This window comes from Lolium rigidum, chromosome 1 (assembly GCF_022539505.1).
Source record: "Lolium rigidum isolate FL_2022 chromosome 1, APGP_CSIRO_Lrig_0.1, whole genome shotgun sequence".
Lineage (NCBI taxonomy): Eukaryota > Viridiplantae > Streptophyta > Magnoliopsida > Poales > Poaceae > Lolium > Lolium rigidum.
In genome coordinates this window covers 231,132,959-231,141,462 of record NC_061508.1, presented here as the reverse complement: position 1 = coordinate 231,141,462, position 8,504 = coordinate 231,132,959, and the positions used below count along the sequence as shown (strand labels likewise).

At 41.8% G+C, this 8,504-nt stretch overlaps 1 pseudogene; it reads right to left on the bottom strand.

Moving 5' to 3' along the window:
• Positions 1-1,374: 1,374 nt before the first annotated feature.
• On the bottom strand, positions 1,375-7,286 carry LOC124655812 (annotated as a pseudogene).
• Between the last annotated feature and the right edge of the window lie 1,218 nt (positions 7,287-8,504).

Here is an 8,504-nt window from a genome sequence, read left to right as displayed (position 1 = left end):
TTGGCAACTTTTATCACAACTGAGGAGCGCAATTTTTGGGGGGAATAGTGCCCATCCTTTAACTTTTTGTTGTGTCCGCCACTAGAGAGAGATATATGAATGGTTGACCTAGCCTCCTCCAGAAGGAAGAAAGACTGTTTATAGTCCAAGAGAGAAAACTAGCCGTTTGAGGGAAATTCTGCAACCCAATCCAGCGGTTAGTTCGGCTGTGCTCCATCTTCATGCTCCCCCACAATCCACTATGGGAGAGGTTTTTCTTGTCATATCTTCATGTATTCATGACCACCATTTGGATGGCAAGCTCCATCTTCACCCATCTTCTTGAATTCATGCCAACGTGTTCATCCATCTTCTTCAATGCACGCCATTTCTTCTTTCTTCATATTGTTGATGTCTTGAAGATGCACATGAGAGTTCACTCCGTCTTCTTCTTCAACACATACTTGACATTGGCTTAACACTTCTCATGACCAAACTTTGGATCACTCCTTGATCATCTTGGTTTGATCATTACTTTCTCTTCGTTTTCCAACCATGAAACCAACATATGGTTCAACGATGGTCGATCTATGGACAAATCCTATAAACATAACTCAATGCACACATTAGTCCATAGGGATTGCCATCAATTGCAAAAACCACACATGGGGCTCTATGCTCTTTCACACATGTCATAGTCCTCATTAGCAAGGCTGAATAGGACATTGTTTCTTGAAGAAGTGTTATGCATTTCCGGTGGTTTTTGGTCACGAAACACAATTCTGGTGGTTTTTTGTTGTAGTGACCTTAATTGTGGTGGTTTTTTGTAATTTTCTCCATGATTATTCACGGGACATTCCTTTGTCTATTTTATACACCATATGAAATGTTCGTCTCCTCCGAAAACTTATGTGCAAACATAGAATGTCTAACTGTACACGCGAAATTTTATCTTGGATTTTTTAACATTTTTTTATTTTTTATGCATATTCATATGCACCTATGCGAAAAAACCATGTGTCCTAAAGTATAGAGTTTCACAAACAAGTCACGTGTTTTTCAATTAATACAAAATATATTAGTATGGCTCGTGCTTTCATGGAAGCACAAGCCATATATTATTCAAGAAACATTCAATACTAGGGTAATTTCTAACATAAGCTCAACTATAGAATTGGGCCATTCAGAACTTCTCAAGATCGCGTCAAAGCTCGGTCTTTACTAGACCATCGGTCTCAATTTAGTGTTCCTCGTTAGGTCTTATTAGAGTCATCAGTATAGTGCCCCTCATCGGGTATCAAAGCTCTATGCATCACTCTCAAAGCTCTATGAATCACTCCTTGAGTGTAACGAGTGAGAGTGAGTAGAGCATTTCCAACACTACACGGCGGATATCTACTCCAGCTCACCACGTTGTCTCTGGTGGTCTAGATTGTCTTCTTTCAACACCTTCGCTTGTTCTTTTGCTTTTCCCCAAAGTACCAGGTATAGGCCACCCACAATCAGGATTGAACCAAGCACACTGTAGTGTAGTGAAACATAAGAATGAGCTTTAGTAAAATACAAATCGGAATGGCACACAGGTTGATCTATAATGCATATGTGTAAAATGTTTTCACCTCCCAAGGTACAAGGCCTCGTCGAGAAGAAGGGCACTCAGAGCTGCAACGAAAATGAGCATCAACGGGCTGAACACAGCAATAAAAAGTGGACCCTTCTTTCGCAGGCACCATGATAGTAACGGGAACGCAAATCCGGATGCTATCAAGCCCTAAGTGAAACAATATGCTAAATTCTTCAGATTCAGACCAACTTAATGGAAGAACTTTTACCTGAAACATGATGAGAATTTTATTCTTACCGCGTAAGCTGATGAGTACAATCTGATGTTAAGTCCTAATCTCCATTGTTCCATCTCCCTCTGAACACAGCCAGCCATTATAGTCGACTGAATTGCCCCGAAGAAACACACAATTGCAGCAATCGAGTAGTGGCACGGATAAACTTCACCCACTTTCGCCTACAAGTGACAAACATAAATATTGCCACATGAACATTGCCCCAGCCAGGTGGCTGCATAACAGGAACACCGTATAGCGTGAGACGACTGACCTGGATGACAAGCCACGTTGCATAGCTGAAACAACTTATGATGCCAAGAAATGAACCAACAATTTGATGGCTGGTTGATGGGGGTGGGAGTGGTGTGCTTCGCTGATGTGGCCAAGCTTGGGATGAGGCAGCCGGTGGAGTAGTTTGAACTCTGGTCCCTTGTAGAATGTAAGCAACATTGCACCACCCATGCCGACAAGGGTTCCCACAAATTTTGCTTGTCCAGCAGGCTCCCTAAGTTTGAGAGTCTCAAGCCTGTTGTTTAATGTTAAAATTTTAAAACTTATACTTTAATGATTCCCATCAAATATGGTGGTATATTCCGTTAAACTGGGATAGCTCCAAATGTATGGAATATCAGTAAATGTATGCATTGATATTCAGTATTCAGATGGTGATACTAATTACAGAGACATGAAAGCAACCTCGAAAAAAAAAACAGAGACGTGAAAGGGATGTTCTGTGTGGTTAAGTGTGTAACCTTGTCAAGATCACAAGAATGAAGGTTGCTGCAGGAGTGAGGTTTGCGATAGCTGTAACAAAGGTTGCTGAAGTTAACTTTATAGCCAGCACGTACAAATTCTGGTTTACAGTAAATCTGCATATATAAAAGCAGACATGCAATAAGATATATATACATATAAGTCACGGTTTTTCTTCTTAAGAACATATCATTCGGTACCCCAATGTCTAAGACAACAGTATCCTGCCCCACGTCAATATTACTTTTTAATGCCTGTAAAATACTCTTTTTACAGAAAGAATGCCGAGAACCCGGACGCCCCAAACGGCGAGAAATACACTGTGTTGAAGCCAGCTTACACATTGGGGACCAAACACACGGGCACAAGATTAGAGCAAAGCTAGGAGCTACGAGAATATGTGTGTGCGTTCATAGGGGTGAGTGTGTGCGCGTATGTATGAGCGTCTCTGATTGTACTGTGTTTCGCAAAAAAAAAAGTGTGTAATTGGTATCTTCACGGATATTATTCTCTTTGTCAAAAGAAAAAAAAAAGCAGCCTATATAAAGCATGGGTACGTACACAACCAAGAGTAATCCAGGCTGATGAAAGAATGGAAAAGAAGTGGCACTATCTGGGGAAGCCCCCCACATGAGGGCTGCATGCTTAAAGTACTGAACTTGATTTCCACTACCCTCTAGCGTGTGCACAAATGCACCACAAATTGGTAACTACCTAATGCTAGGCGAGTAGTGTTTTGGAACATGGGAGCATATGCTTCCTATATTTTGAAATGTATGTTACACATATTTTGTAATTTCAAAAAAAATGAAATAGAAAATCTGCACTTGCATCTTCACGTGCTACGCGCTCACAAAATCATTTCATAAAATTCAACTTGTCATGTGACGTGTGTAAAAAGATAAAATTCAGTGCTAAAAATAATGATTTTCACAAGATAGATTTTCTCTTTTTTACATAGACCATAAAAATTATTGGTTTTACGTGAAACTTGACAAAGTCATATGTATTTTGGGGATGTACATGTAGAAATTTTTGTCAAAAAATTTCGACACTTCAAAATATGATTACTCTTAAAAGGATTAAATTTCTGTAGTGAAGTACATAAGTTAAATAAGTATTAGCCTCTTAAAAGGGTAAAAACTTAGGACTTGTAGTAAACAAGTACTCCCTCCGATTCAAATTAATTGACTCCACTTTATCTAGGTATGGATGTATCTAGTCAACAAAATCATGTAGGTACATTCGTATTTAGATAAAGTGAAGTCAATTAATTTGAATCGGAGGGAGTACTTTTTTTAGATATAAAGTAAAGAAGTACTTAGTACAGCTTACCCGAACAACCCACACAAGAACAAGTGTAGTAGCACCTTCTTGGTTAGTGGTGGTCTTGTCTTCCTACGGTCACATAGTAATGATGATGATTAGATAAGTTTTAGATCGGCTAGCAGTAGGTAATGCATAGCAGAATAGAAACTACTCATGGAAGAAATCGACATAATTTCTCAGCCAACTGATAAAAAGGTGATCGGTTATTACTGACTTTTACGTGTAAGAGTCAGGTAATTTCCAGCACTTTTCACTACGTACTGAACACATACTAACTCTCTTAAGCAAGATGAGCATATCTGCACTACATCTCGATATATCTCTTGTGTTTTCGCAGGCGTGTCGTTTGATCAGATGACGCAGTTACATATGAGTTGCAGTTTCGAATTTGAGAAAAAAAGAGGCACAGACGCATATGATGAATGATGCATATGCAGGAATGCAGGGGCAAACCTCTCTACGAAGAAGGCGATGGGGCAGAGGAAGACGGAGGCGAACATGAAGCGATAGGCGACCAAGACGCGTGCATCCATGCCGTCGTTGAGCGCGAGCTTGATGAGGATATTCAGCACCGAGAAGAGCAACTGCACCCCCACCATCCCCGCCGCCGGCCTCGCCGCCTCCGCCACCATCCCACACCCTCCTCCTCCCTCCATCGCTTCTCAAGCAAATGCACCTGCTGGGTCTGGGCAGCGCAGGCGCGCTATAGGGTCTAGTATATGTAGGATGCGATCGCGAATGCGTGCTACAGGGAACATGAGGAGGTCGGGAATGTGTCGCAAGCTAGGTGGTAGGATCGGTTGCTGCCTCGGATTTGCTTCATCTGGATCCTTTGGATTGATGCGCACGTGCTGGTGCAAAGAGTGCGCACAGCCTCGTCTATATCGGCACCGAAAGAGGGAGTGTACGTAGGATGGAGAAGATGCGACCAATGGTTTCTTTCGTTTCCATCCACAAAGTCAATCAGTCTATCTATCTATCTTTTACACTATTAAAGCGGCAGAAAATAAAACGTTTCCATAGACTAAAGTATCTATCATATCTAAACTGCGTTACGTATTTTGATCGCTGCGATTCCAGTCACTGAATGGTGGAGTACACTCATTGAAATCAACGCTCTCATTTTGCTGGTAGCTCGCTGCCTTTTTGTGCCGCAAGATTTGGACATAGTTTGAGCTTTGGAAAAAAGCTAAGGTGTGTGGTGGACGTCCAGGAGTAGTAGATTAGAAGAATGGTGTGTGGTGCGGGGAGATGAGCCTGATCGTCTGTGATCGTGGCGAGTCAGGGGTCTGAATCTTGTAAAATTCTACATCTCTGCCTTAATATAAAAGACACACAGTTTATGTGTTCCTGAAAAAAGATTTTAACGTCTGATGATCTATGTGTTCCTGAAAAAAGATTTTAACGTCTGATAATCTATCTATCCATTGATTAAGATTTGAAAATCAATGTACCTAAAGTATTCACTCTACCTATATATATCTACTCTCTTTGTTCCAAATTAGATGTTGAGGCTTTGTTCAGATTTGGTCTAGATATAGATGTATCTAGACGTGTTTCAGTGTGTGATAACCCCCCAAAGCAGGGAATCACTGTAGCACCTCTCAATGTGGAAGTAGGGTGTCGATCCACGTGAGCAAGAAGGAAAAGCTAATATTTCCTACAACTAAAGTGTTACAAGTTCTAGTTGGTTATGCACTAGTCAATTTAGGGAGTAATGGAAGTTGGTTTGATTAAAGAAAATAAGTGCAGCAAAATAGTAATGCAAAGTGTCCCAATCCTCTTCCAACTCAAGAGGACAAGACAAATGTTTTCTAGTATAAGAATAATGGACATGGGTTCATGGGTTCACTCGATCCTCTCTCTCAATATATGGTGGTGATCATGTTATAGATAATAAAAAAATACACACACTAGTTATGTTTGAGTGTTGGGTGTTACTATCATCTTTGAGTTTTTAGTTTGAGTGTTACTATCATCTTTGAGAGGTTCCCATACATCCCCAAGCTTTGGTTGGGAGATTGTAAGGGTATTTTACCCTTATCCATTATTTTGGTAACTATGACACCGTGCTAGAGTATTTGGTCTAATACATATCTACAAGATGATTCCCAGGTATTAGCCAAAGAGGTATAATGGTGTATCAATGAAACAAGAAGGCAATGGGAGACCCCCCACTTCGATGAAAAATCAACAAGGATTTTCAGAGCATGGCCGGTCCCTGGCCCGGTCAGACCGGCCCTGGCACCGGCCAGCCCCGGCGCCGACCGGCCCCAGGACTTGTGCCAACCGGATAGAGTCCAGTAAGGTTGGGCGCTCGTCCGGTCAGTGTCCGGTTGCTGGCCCGGTTTGGACTGGCCGATCCGGTCCCTGGCCCGGTCGGACCGGGTGCTGGACCGAGCGCCCCGGCGTCCAACCGGCTCCCAGGCCTGTGCCAACCGGACGAAGTCCAGTATGCTAGAGAAGCTGCTCCGGTCAGGATCCGGTCCCAGATCCGGTTTGGACCGGCCGGTCCGGTCCCCGGCCCGGCCGGACCGGCCCCCGCGCCGGCCAGTCCAGCGCCAGGCTCGGTTGACCGGGTTTTTCGGGGAATCTGCTAACGTGGCAAGTGAGCAACGGCCAGAATTCAAGTGACACTATAAATACCCCTTCTCCTACCTCTGAAGGGGTAGGCACTACACTACAAGCTGTTCTTGAGCTCTCTCTCTCATACTCCATTGTTAGAAACACCAAAAGCCTCAGATCTCCCTCCTCCTCCACCCAAACTCAAATCCCTCCGGGGAAACGATAGAGGAGGACCCGATCTACTGTTCTACCAAGCCAAATCTCATTCCCCCTTGTATTCATCAAGAAACTTGCTCTCTAGGGTTTCTTGGAAACCCTAGGTGGGCAAGAGAGGTCCGGAAGCATCCGGGCCTGTGGATTTGCTCCTGACAAGATTGTGAAGGTTTGGAGGCTACCTCAAAGTCTATCACAAGTGAGTGAGCTATTCCTTCGTGGGATAGGCTCCGGAGAATAGGGTGAGCCTTCGTGGCGTGGGGAATCCTTCGTGGGACCTCCACCCCTCCAAACGTGACGTACCTTCTTGCAAAGGAAGGGAACACGAGAATAAACCCTCGTCTCCGCGTGCTATCGGTTATCTCTAACCGAACTCCTTACTTGTGATATAACTGCCTGTGAGAGCCTTCGTGCTTGAGTTACTTGTATCCTCATATAGGTTGTTTCACCTAGTTTGCATTAGGCTCACCTTTATATTCCACAAAGCCTAATATTGCAAAGAAAGAATTAAAATCTGTAGAAACCTATTCCCCCCCCCTCTAGGTTTACCATCTCTGAACTTTCAGAAATATCTTCTTTATTCTCTATCTCCTTTTGGGAATGCATGGACGCTTATGTCTTCATCATATTCTTGTTGTTCCTCATCACTCTCTTCTTCTTGGGGGTGCATGGGCATCCCCAAGCTTATATCTTCGTCAATTTCCTACTCTTTGGTCATGTTTGTGTCTTCTCCTTCCTGCAAAATGTTAGTACTTTCCATGGCAGCAAGGGTCCTCTCTTTATAACAAACAACATGTTCATTCTTACTAAAATTTTGTATGCAAAGATTAATTATAATAGAGTTGTGTTCTTTCATCCCACTAGCCACATAAGAGGTTTTTGGTATCTCCTTGATCATATAGTCTATCTCATGGGCAACCTCATAAGGAACATATTGTTCAACTTCCCCTATAAAATCTAGCAACAATAACTTAATTATGGTTTTGATAAAAATAAATTATAGGATCGTTATTGTGTTCACATTGAAATTTTAAATGTGGAGGGTAGTTCTGAGTGCAACAATTCACACCATGCACAAATCCAGAGCCATATGGTTAAGGTGTTTAAGCAAGCTTTGAACTATTTTTCCTTCCTAGGTTGAGCAATATTTTTCATCAGCATCATATATTTCATCACAATCTTTAGCCTCAGAGTTTCCAGGGAATCCTTTCATAGCAAGAGCTTTTAAAGTATTTCCATTTTATACTTTTTTGTTTTTTAAGCAAGACAAAAAAGAACAAATCAACTAAAATTGCTTTGTAAATCTGAAGGAATAGAAAAGCTCACAGTGGTGCAACTTTCCCAGGCTTAAGTGATTGTGGGATATGAAACAAACTGAAAAATAAAACTAGATGCAAAATAGAAAGTAAATCTATTATCTAGTGCACACATGAATAAAATCCTTAGCAATGCGATCCCCGTCAACGACGCAAGAAGTATTTGATAACCCCCAAGAGCAGGAGATCATTGTAGCACCTCTCAATGTGGAAGTAGGGTATCGATCCGTAGGAGCAAGAAGGAAAAGCTAATATTCCCTACAACTAAAGGGTTACAAGTTTTAGTTGATTATGCACTAATCTATTTTAGGGAGTAATGCAAGTTGATTTGATTAAATAAAATAAGTGTAACAAAATAGTAATGAAAAGTGTCCCAATACTCTTTGAACTCAAGAGGACAAGATAAAGGTTTTCTAGTATAGGAACGATTGCCATGGGTTCACTCTATCATCTCTCTCAATCTATGGTGGTTATCATGTCATAGATAATAAAAAAAATACACACAATA